This window comes from Amblyomma americanum, chromosome 1, assembly GCF_052857255.1.
Source record: "Amblyomma americanum isolate KBUSLIRL-KWMA chromosome 1, ASM5285725v1, whole genome shotgun sequence".
NCBI classification, from domain to species: Eukaryota; Metazoa; Arthropoda; class Arachnida; order Ixodida; family Ixodidae; genus Amblyomma; species Amblyomma americanum.
Window position 1 is genome coordinate 503533817 of NC_135497.1, and position 8775 is coordinate 503542591.

The following is an 8775-nucleotide window of genomic DNA, read 5'->3' on the forward strand; positions in this document are numbered from 1 at the left end:
CGGCACCGGGTGCTCCGACACCGTCCGATACGGTGGGCGCCGACCGCTCAGAAGCTGCTTTTGTGCAGTGAGCGGGGTAGGACCACCCCACAAAGCTGACGTTTCCTCGCGGCTGCGCGCACATAACCTGTTTCGGGTCTTTGTGGTGGTCACGGTCGTTGTCGGAGTGGTAGTTAGGCCTGAGGCTTTTCAGAGCTGCATGCACCACGTAAAAGACACGACCACCGGACCGTGTCGTTGAGAGGGGGTGCACTTTGCTGCCCGCCCGTTTTTTTGTAACCTCGCACGAACTGAGCAGTCTCGTTCAACTCAAGAAAGGGCTTTGTTCATCCGAACTTTGCGTTTGCACAGCCGCCGACACGTTTTGCTAGCGAGTTAGGCATTGTGCCACGAGGCTCTTGCGGATGCCGTTTCCTCTCCCATGACCTACGTTATAGGCACGCCGAGAGCGTTTCGGCAATTTTGCAGATCCGGTGTAGCCACCCAGGCTTGCTGTCTCGTGCACATCGTCTTGCTGCCACCTGCTGCGACGGAGCGGCCTGTACCCTGTTCGCCACATCCATCCGGGGCAGCTGTGGCGAGACCAGTCAGCAGTCACCTCCGGCTGCTGCTGCCCTGGCGACTACTGCAGGATCGTGGCCTGCAGTTTTCCCACCGGCCTTCGATTCGCGGGCCTGCGGACACGGTAGTCCGCGGGCCATACGAGTCGTCCCAGCGGAGACCTTCAAGCCGCCTTCGGAATACCGCGGAAGTCTGCGTGGAGGCTGTTGGCGTGACCTCCGCTGCAAGACGTGCCTCAAGGACATGAAGACCAGGAGACTCCTCCATAACATGTACTTTCAGGCGCGTGGGTCTATTTAAGGTTGGGGGGGGGGACCTACCCTGCAGCCACCTGAGTTTGCTTTCCCGCGAGGCACCGTGCAGCGGCAATCTCACCTCGAGGCTGAGCGCATTCCCTTGTCGGTTACATTAACTGGCAAGAGAGGGCGCCAGCATCGATGCGCGGGAGACTGCCAAAGCCCGTGCGCGGGAGAGGCGGCAAGGGGGGCTTCGGCTGGGATCGTCGGCGCGGGGGGACGTGTCGCTCGCGGCTCCGCTCTTCGCCGGCGGGGCGTGGAAGCGACGGGGAGACAGGCTCCCGTACTCGTCCCGTCCGGCCTTCGGAGTATATATCCCTTGCCCTAGCGTGGGCGAACATTCGCTCGGAACCTTGCTGGTGAGTCGGACGACCTTGATTCATTAGCGTACCTTGGTGCTAGCTGGCGTTATTGTTTCTGTAGCAATAAATGCCTGTTTGTGTCAGCCAATGTGTCGTTCCTTTGTTCCCCCAGAGCACGGCCCGCCATGGTCGGCGAGCGCTCGGGAGCGTACGCGATCACGGGATGGGGTCCGGGCGGCTTTGAACCAAGTCAGCCGCGACTGATTGGGGAGAACGTACTTATCTCCCCAATTCAACCCCACATCTCGCATTCGGGAGGGGCTGGGTGCGATCCCCAGTGCCGCCGGGGACCCACCGGTTTTCTAAAGGGCACAAGTTTTCTCATTGCCTGATGCTCGGGTTGGACGGAATTGGCGAGAGCTTGGAAAAAGGGCTGTGGACTTTTTTAGGAAGCGACGGGGAGACAGGCTACCGTACTCGTCCCGACCGGCCTTCGGATTATATATCCCTTGCCCTAGCGCGGGCGAACATTCGCTCGGAACCTTGCTGGTGAGTCGGACGACCTTGATTCATTAGCGTACGTTGTTGCTAGCTGGCGTTATTGTTTCTGTAGCGATAAATGCCTGTTTGTGTCAGCCAATGTGTCGTTCTTTTGTTCCCCCAGAACAAGGCCCGCCGTGGTCGGCGACAGCTCGGGAGCGTACGCGATCACGGAGTGGGGTCCGGGCGGCTTTGAACCGTGTCAGCCGCGATTGAGTGGGGAGAACGTACTTATCTCCCCATTCGACCCCACCTCTGGCAGCCCAACGTGGGGCCTGCTCTTCGAACATTGGACGACTGTCGGTTCGGTTCGGGGAACGCTCCTTGTCCGGACTTGACAAGTGCTATGCCTAGAGTGAATTTTGATCGCTAGGACCTGCGGCATGCTTTCTTGAGTGCGAGTATTGCGCTGCAGCATGTTTGAACTTTTCGACATGCTCAGCACATTTTTCCCTGGAGTTTCTTCGTGAGAATCACTTGGTCCGCATCGAGGGAGCGCGAGGCCTAGCGCCCGCGGAGTCGCCGAGCCCGAAGCGAGTGAGTACGGAAGCCGCGTGGGTGGTCCCAGTTTCTGTATATATTTTCTCTACTGTCTCTTTTTCGACTCTGGGAGTCGCGGCTCCGGGAGCCGGGTGGCCTGGGGCCACGGGTGCCGCTACGAGCTCGCTGGTATTGCAGCTCGGCACCGGGTGCTCCGACACCGTCCGATACGGTGGGCGCCGACCGCTCAGAAGCTGCTTTTGTGCAGTGAGCGGGGTAGGACCACCCCACAAAGCTGACGTTTCCTCGCGGCTGCGCGCACATAACCTGTTTCGGGTCTTTGTGGTGGTCACGGTCGTTGTCGGAGTGGTAGTTAGGCCTGAGGCTTTTCAGAGCTGCATGCACCACGTAAAAGACACGACCACCGGACCGTGTCGTTGAGAGGGGGTGCACTTTGCTGCCCGCCCGTTTTTTTGTAACCTCGCACGAACTGAGCAGTCTCGTTCAACTCAAGAAAGGGCTTTGTTCATCCGAACTTTGCGTTTGCACAGCCGCCGACACGTTTTGCTAGCGAGTTAGGCATTGTGCCACGAGGCTCTTGCGGATGCCGTTTCCTCTCCCATGACCTACGTTATAGGCACGCCGAGAGCGTTTCGGCAATTTTGCAGATCCGGTGTAGCCACCCAGGCTTGCTGTCTCGTGCACATCGTCTTGCTGCCACCTGCTGCGACGGAGCGGCCTGTACCCTGTTCGCCACATCCATCCGGGGCAGCTGTGGCGAGACCAGTCAGCAGTCACCTCCGGCTGCTGCTGCCCTGGCGACTACTGCAGGATCGTGGCCTGCAGTTTTCCCACCGGCCTTCGATTCGCGGGCCTGCGGACACGGTAGTCCGCGGGCCATACGAGTCGTCCCAGCGGAGACCTTCAAGCCGCCTTCGGAATACCGCGGAAGTCTGCGTGGAGGCTGTTGGCGTGACCTCCGCTGCAAGACGTGCCTCAAGGACATGAAGACCAGGAGACTCCTCCATAACATGTACTTTCAGGCGCGTGGGTCTATTTAAGGTTGGGGGGGGGGGTGGGGACCTACCCTGCAGCCACCTGAGTTTGCTTTCCCGCGAGGCACCGTGCAGCGGCAATCTCACCTCGAGGCTGAGCGCATTCCCTTGTCGGTTACATTAACTGGCAAGAGAGGGCGCCAGCATCGATGCGCGGGAGACTGCCAAAGCCCGTGCGCGGGAGAGGCGGCAAGGGGGGCTTCGGCTGGGATCGTCGGCGCGGGGGGACGTGTCGCTCGCGGCTCCGCTCTTCGCCGGCGGGGCGTGGAAGCGACGGGGAGACAGGCTCCTGTACTCGTCCCGTCCGGCCTTCGGAGTATATATCCCTTGCCCTAGCGTGGGCGAACATTCGCTCGGAACCTTGCTGGTGAGTCGGACGACCTTGATTCATTAGCGTACCTTGGTGCTAGCTGGCGTTATTGTTTCTGTAGCAATAAATGCCTGTTTGTGTCAGCCAATGTGTCGTTCCTTTGTTCCCCCAGAGCACGGCCCGCCGTGGTCGGCGAGCGCTCGGGAGCGTACGCGATCACGGGATGGGGTCCGGGCGGCTTTGAACCAAGTCAGCCGCGACTGAGTGGGGAGAACGTACTTATCTCCCCATTCTATCCCACATGGCTTGTCTCTGACGACATACCACGTGACTCGTCACAGCTGCGCACGTTGAGCCGACGGCGCTCGCTAGCCTCGCAACTATCGAACCACGTGACTCGCTGCGCCCCTCCACAGCTTCGTGTGTGCAGCCGACGGAACTTTCGGAGCAGCCAGAAATCGCGTGACACGCCGTTCGCTATATAAAAGCGTGTGGCGTATGCTTACGTTCACGCAAAGTCATAGATGAACAACGTGCCGCAAATAGTACTTCGACAATCTATCGTCACCCTCCAAGCCAAGCCATTGGCATGAAAATAATGTTTAATCAAAGCTAAACCATGTCTAACCATGCTTAATAGAGCTTTCGCTCATCTTACTCTTTTCAGTTGGTTTCAACCGTAGCAAATTTTTCTGCATCCTCTCGCTAGTAAACTCACTCATTTTCAGTTGTGCGGACCTACGTTCCTAACAGAAAAGTGCTTTCGACCTTGGCTCTGTCACGCACAAATTACGAGAATATAGAGAAAAATTTTAAGAACAGTATAGCCATTGCAGATATCGTCTTCTGTAGTGTAGATATGGCATTGCGGATATTGTAGATATATGTTGCTGCCACATTCTTGACCAGGAATACAGATAAAAGGACAGTGGGCTACAGATATGCACAACAAGTATGGTTTGTACTGCTTTATAGGAAGCTTTTATATTACATTCTCTTGTGTGTGCAGCCAGTTACATTCCTAAGTACTTATATGAGGCTTCATAGTGAGCCTCCAAGGCACGCCAGGTGTTTGGAGGATATGCGAAAAAGTCGCAAGGACGCATCTAAGCGCTTACCTAGTTTCACGTTTAGCCTACATTATCGCTACATTATCGATTCAAAAGACAGAAAGCTAATCTTTTGCCCGCAGTCACCAAAATTGCGATGCAAGTATGGCCGTTTTTTACTCCACTCATGTAATGTCCTGTGAAGGGATCCTTGAGGTATAATGAACAAATAAATAAATAAATAAATAGAAAACTCGTAAAATATAGTAATATCTTTGACCGTGATATGAGTGCACAACAACATTCCACTAATCAAGTACTTCGAGCACCTTTAGGTTTAGTTTGATCATTTTGGAAGCAGAATAATTGCCTGTGGGCTCCACCTTCAGCGAACTAGACATAGTAAAGTTGCACGAAAAGAACATACATGACCAGCGCAACAAGTGGCAGTCACATTCAATGCTGCCTTGCGTATGTTCTTACCTAGACAATTACATTAGCTAGCCCGAAAACATGTTCTACATTCTAGCAATAAGACTCCGAAGGCGAGTATTGCATCTAACAACAGTACACAACTAAAGAAAAATAAAACAGTGATAAATACTTGAAGCACGCAACTTTACCCTGCACTCCTGTCGTGGGTTTCTTGCCTCATTGTTAACCCGACTAAAACAAGAAGCATGCCGCACATTATGAATAGGAGTTGCTTTAACGCGACAGCTAATAGCGTTTGTGCCGTAGTGCATACAGCATTGAATTTAAAAGTTTCTTGTGTATATCATGTTGTCATCATGACTCTCACGCAATAGGGTGTCTCACAGGGAAGACTGACCATCCTTCATTTCAGCTGGTAGCCGGGATACCACTCGCTGTTTCGCGAAGAGCACTAACTTAAATCCAGTGCAGAATTCTCAAGTGACAGAGAAATGGCCACAATGTGAAAATAGCTGCTCAGTTGTGCCTCGCTTCTCAAAGTGGCCCAATGTTGAAGAAAGTTCTCAATACTGTTCAACAGTAGCCAGACCAATTGCGCACTTGTCTTCACTGCTTAACGCATATTTTTACCACTACCTCAAAAGAGGCACACGCCATTTCAGGTAGTTGGGGTTAAGGGTGGGGGGTTGGCGTGTACAGGCGTGTTCTCTGCTACAACAGCATACCGCGGCCGGGTTCGAACCTGTCGCGGTGGGCGCATTTCGATGGAGGCGACAAGCAAAATGCGCCCGTGTGCTGTGAGATTGCGGTGCACGTTATAGATCTCTAAATTGTCGAAATTATTCTAAAGCCTACCACTATGCCAACTGTTTCCGTCTTTCTTAATTGCCTCACACCATTTTCTTCCCTTACGGCGCGGTTGAGGTGTCCACCGAGAAGTGAGACAGTTACTGCGCCATTTACTTTCCTGAAAAACCACTGATACACTCCAGCAGACTTTCTTTGGAGCGATAACCCTCGCTCCTTAGCTGTACTTCACTTCATGTTCACTCTACCCTTACCATCACCACGCTGCTACGGTGCCCACTCGGAGTCAAAATTCATGGCTCTCAAGCAATATATCAGGGCTGTCGACATCTGAAAATTACTTGTGCTTATGAGAAGAGCTTAGAAAACTGTATGTGCTTACAGGTGGCTCTGCGAGCAATCCTACGGGAAAGCCGCGAAACTTCGTCAGTTGCAGGTGTGACATCAAATTACAAAGCGGAATAATGTGCATTGTTTAACAATAAGAAGCTTGGCAGTATAGGATACGTGTGGAAATAAAAAAAACTTCAGAACTACGCTAGTATTGTAGATATTAATCCGGTTTTCTGAGCGGCTGATGCCTTTGATCAGGTAAAGACACCTGCAAGCTCAATGCATTGAATATACTTGCCATTGCTGTTTCCCACTGAGGCAAAATGTCGCTGCTTGTTGTCGCCGCAGTGGTTGAAGATTCAGCACTATCCATCACCGTGGACCTCAGCCTGCGCCTTAGATTCTGCATCTCAACCAGTTCAGTTCTGCGTAGTCGGCCTGAGCCTGCCGCACGATTTTAGTGCACCGAGAAAAAGATGCGCTGCTGTAACGTCTTCTTCAAAACTCAAACGTTCCAGCAATTCACAAGCTGGAGGTGGTCATGCCGATGCGGTCTTTTTGCCTCAGCAGAAATCATCAGGATAAGTAGTCTTGATTGAGTGGTCGCAATGTGCGTGGTCACTCGTGGGACCGAGCAAAAGGGAGGAAAAACGGAAGCAAGCACAAAAATAACAATCCTGCCAAGATCGGAACGCCAAGCAGTGGCACTAGACGATAAAAAATGGCTGGAAGTTTCGACTGGCGCCGCCATATTACGAATAATGTGCTTAAAAGAGAACGGGGTCTGGGCCGGTTGACGTGGGTAAGCAATAAAAATTTAGGCATGCATCGCGATACCTTACTATTTTTAAAGAATGTCTATCTGAGACGGATGCATGAATCTGGTTTTATCCTGTTCTCTGGTACCGTAAACAGCAAGCTTTACACTTACATTTTCTGGAAAGAGGTGCACTACTTTTCTGGCCCTGTCTCACAAAAATCGGCTTTAAAAGCAATTCTTTACCCTAATGCTCGCATTCCCAATATCAATTACCGCTTCCAGCTACTCACGGTGCGAACTTTCGTCAAGTTCTTTGACCCGACCCCCGAAGTCAATATTCTATATCTGTTTCCGAACCATTCCTCTTTTTCTGTGATCGTTGGCTACGGTATCAGCTTCCGTAAGTAACGTTCACAGAGAGCCTGTTACTCGAACTTCAAATCGATCTGAGCTCCTTGCAAAGGCTTGCCGACACGCAGGCTGACGTGTTACCAAGCGTGTTGCGTAGCTCATATAACAGAAGCGTCCGAAGGCGAGGCCACGTTGAGCAGCGAAAGCCCTGGCCAATAGCTTTTTTGGTTGATACACTTTATAAGGTGCCCAAAAATGCGCTCCGCCTTTTCTGCAGTACGGTATGGTATGGTATGGCATTGTATGGTGCGTGCTGCTTAGCATAATAATAATAATAATTGGATTTTGGGGAAAGGAAATGGCGCAGTATCTGTCTAATATATCGTTGGACACCTGAACCGCGCCGTAAGGGAAGAGATAAAGGAGGGAGTGAAAGAAGAAAGGAAGAATAGGTACTGTAGTGGAGGGCTCCGGAATAATTTCGACCACCTGGGGATCTTTAACGTGCACTGACATCGCACAGCACACGGCGCCTTAGCGTTTTTCCTCCATAAAAACGCAGCCGCCGCAATCGGGTTCGAACCCTGCTTAGCATCCCAAAGCTTTGGGACGCTTTCGCTTTCTGCTTAGCATCCCAAAGCGACAATTGGGCTACGATGGTCAGGGTCGTGGAAGGCTTAGTTTATTCCAGACTGTCTGGAGTTTTTAGTTCGAAAGGACTTCTTGGCGCACTCCACCGGGTTTCAGCAGTGTGAGTCTATGTATGTGTGTAAAGCCTTGTACAGCAAGTGTGACTGGTTTACTGGGCTAGCGGACACCTCAATCTCGCTGTGAGTAGGCGGTGGCGTACTCCTACAAACTGAGCCAATTGCGCACCAATCGTTTTCTCAAAACCAGCATAACTAGCTCTTCGAGTCATTGGACACCTCAAATATGCTTTGGGGTACCTGACGGTGGTGCTGACCTGCTTAAAAGTTGCTTACTAGATTATTTAGGATCCAGAGTTCATAGAATCGAACACGACCGTGGCGGCTGCGTTTTTATGGAGACAAAACGTTAAAGCGACCGTGTGCTCTGCGATGTCATTGCACGTTAAAGATCCCCAGGTGATTGAAATTATTCCGGAGCCCTCCACTACTGTACCTCTCTCTTCCTTTCTTCTTTCACTTCCTCCTTTACCCCTTCTCTTTCGGCGCTGTGCAGGTGCACAACGATATACGAGAGAGATACTGCGGCATTTTTCACCAAAAACTCATTATTGATATTATTACAATATCCAGGCTTTTTTAGGAAAAGAAATGGAGCGGTATCTGTCTCAGTTCTCGGCGTACACCTGAACCCAGCCGTAAGCAAAGGAATAAATGAGGGATTGAGGGAAGAAGAGAAAGAGGCGCTGTAGTGGAGGTCTCCGGAATATTTTCTGCCAGCTGTTCATCTTAAGTGTACTAACATCGCACAGCACCCATGCGCCGTTTGCGTTTCGCCTCCAAAGAAAC